Source organism: Limulus polyphemus, unplaced genomic scaffold (assembly GCF_000517525.1).
Source record: "Limulus polyphemus unplaced genomic scaffold, Limulus_polyphemus-2.1.2 Scaffold477, whole genome shotgun sequence".
Classification (NCBI taxonomy): domain Eukaryota; kingdom Metazoa; phylum Arthropoda; class Merostomata; order Xiphosura; family Limulidae; genus Limulus; species Limulus polyphemus.
The window spans coordinates 529,283-532,051 of NW_013666087.1; the positions used below are offsets into that span (position 1 = coordinate 529,283).

At 31.9% G+C, this 2,769-nt stretch overlaps 1 protein-coding gene across 1 annotated transcript in view; it reads left to right on the forward strand.

Moving 5' to 3' along the window:
- LOC106458506 (growth arrest-specific protein 1-like) overlaps positions 1 to 1,504 on the forward strand; it is a 14,186-nt gene extending 12,682 nt beyond the window's left edge. Inside the window, exon 2 of the mRNA XM_022384743.1 lies at positions 645 to 1,504. The gene's annotated coding sequence lies outside the window, so the exon portion shown is untranslated. The remainder of the gene's footprint in view (positions 1 to 644) is intronic.
- The last annotated feature ends 1,265 nt before the right edge of the window (positions 1,505 to 2,769 follow it).

Genomic DNA, 2,769 nt, shown 5'->3' on the forward strand with positions numbered 1-2,769 from the left:
TTACCTTTTGCCTCCTTCCCTGATCCGGTTGATTACTTATTACCCCTGCATTCAGTTCATTGTCACCCATCATTCACTTTATTGTTAGCAGCTTACTTCCAGATGTTTAACACACTACTCACAACTAATTACCTTTTGCCTCCTTCCCTGATCCGGTTGATTACTTATCATCCTACGTCCAGCTTTAAATTATTACTCGCAACTTGCTTGAACGCCATATTAATTTCATAGACCAAACAAAACGTTTGTTTACAAACACGTTTCTAGAAGCGCCTGGAGACAGAAATACAGTCTTCACCATAGTAATTTGAGAATGCACTGTTTATATAACTCTTTATTTTTAACTTCCAACTTTAGTTCCGATAAACATCTGTTATATAAAAAATGTTTACAACAAATTCTAGGTAATATAGTTTCAACTTTATACAAAACTAACTAAATATTAACGGTCACTGCTATAAAGAAACTCGAGACTATATGTAGTGCAGGAATATAACTGACCAAGCGACTATGACGTCACAAATACTGTACATTTTAATAACAGTATGTTTTATTCGTTTTTTATTTTTTGAGAATATGGGCAGTATTTTCTTTGTGTAGAAGTGAAAATATTGTTGATAAATATCTTTCTTTTTCTTTCGCAGAGTTTGAAGATCTAATCATGGGAGCGTTTTGCTTTAATTGAATTCGTCTTCATACGAAGCTGAACAGGCCTACCTCTCATTCTATCGTCGACACTTTCGTACTGCTATGAACATATCCGTTCGTTTAACATCAAAAACGCAGACTTAATATAATCCATAACACATTTTTTTGCCCGAGTTCAGAAAGTAATCGGATAACCCTACCCTCTAAAAGTAGAGAAAATATTTTTGTTTATATAAGAAGATTAGTAAAATTTTACTGGCTAATTTACAAAGTTCGTCATCCGTTAAACAAAGATATCAAAAAAATGTAATTAAAAAAAACTTCACGTACTTTTGAAAGAAGATTAGTAAAAATTTTACTGGCTAATTTACACAGTGTCCTGGAAGAAGAAAGGTCCACCTTTCGAAAGAGCTCGGGTTATAGGGTTTTTATTCATTTCTGTCAAGACTTTTTGAACCTACGTGTTTTTCTAACATCATGACAGTTCGTAAAGTTAGTTCGCCTATTGGTTAAATTTAAAACTATGATAAATAGTGGATATTTATTCGTTTATTATTGTTATTCACAAATCGAGTAAATTTGTCTTCACCATAATGAATTAAGAACACAATATTTAATATTTCGGATAAATTTCGTTTCCATTGTATTAACGTTTAAACTATCTTCGCACCCTACATACTCGCATTGAATTATTGATTTGTTGGTAGCAGTTATGCGCGGATAACACCGCTTGGTGTTAAAACAATGGTAAGAAGTTTGGATTACACGATACAATGTACTCTGAGTTATGAGTATGTCTGATTTTAGATTTTATAATACCTGTATTCTATAAAAAATGTTCAAGTGTTTTGGTAACTACAACTGAAGAGTTTTATAACAAATTAATTCATGAAGTCTGTTTGTATAGTATATGTAGTTGAAATATTTTTGGAGTAACAAAAGTAATGTTATTCTAATGACGTATATTTCCTTTATAAGGAACTCTAACAAAACTATCCTTATCTATAATTTAATTTATATAGAAATAAATTTTTTCTACTCTCTGTACAAAAGTGTGGTCTGTTTTCTTGCGACAAGTGAAGCCGAGAAATTGAAGTTGGATCATTTTACAAAATTGCCATCAAAAGTATTTTACTGTATATAAACAAGTAGTCAATGTTTAGATATCCACGTGCTGCAAAAGTGTGGTCTGTTTTCTTGCGACAAGTGAAGCCGAGAAATTGAAGTTGGATCATTTTACAAAATTGCCATCAAAAGTATTTTACTGTATATAAACAAGTAGTACAAGTGAAGCCGAGAAATTGAAGTTGGATCATTTTACAAAATTGCCATCAAAAGTATTTTACTGTATATAAACAAGTAGTCAATGTTTAGATATCCACGTGCTGCAAAACTATTTTGCATCTAAGAAGATAAATTAACGCTAGGCCTACTTTAAATTTGTTAATTTGACATTCGTGATTGTGTAATCTTACAACACGTTTTTGAAAATTTATGCACAATAACTAATAGATCAGCATTAATGATCTTTCTGTGGAAGGCATGAAGAACTTTTTTGTGATGTGAACGTTACCATTTTACCCTTCTGATCAAAAGGCCACCAGACTCTAAATAGGCTTATAGGTTGTCTTTGATTTTTAATAGATACTCAAAAAATTTCCTTGTGTGCAAACGATTATACCTAGAGTTACGAAAAGCCAAACATTCGTTAAGCATCTGAAGTGGTTAGATTGAATTTAGGATAGTTAAATGTGTGAAGCGGTTACATTGAGTTTGGGATAGTTAAATATGTGAAGCGGTTACATTGAGTTTGGGATAGTTAAATATGTGAAGCGGTTACATTGAGTTTGGGATAGTAAATGTGTGAAGCGGTTACATTGAGTTTGGGATAGTAAAATATGTGAAGTGGTTACACTGAATTTAGGATAGTTAAATGTGTGAAGCGGTTACATTGAGTTTGGAATAGTAAAATATGTGAAGTGGTTACACTGAATTTAGGATAGTTAAATGTGTGAAGCGGTTACATTGAGTTTGGAATAGTAAAATATGTGAAGTGGTTACACTGAATTTAGGATAGATAAATATGTGAAGCGGTTACATTGAGTTTGGAATAGTAAAATA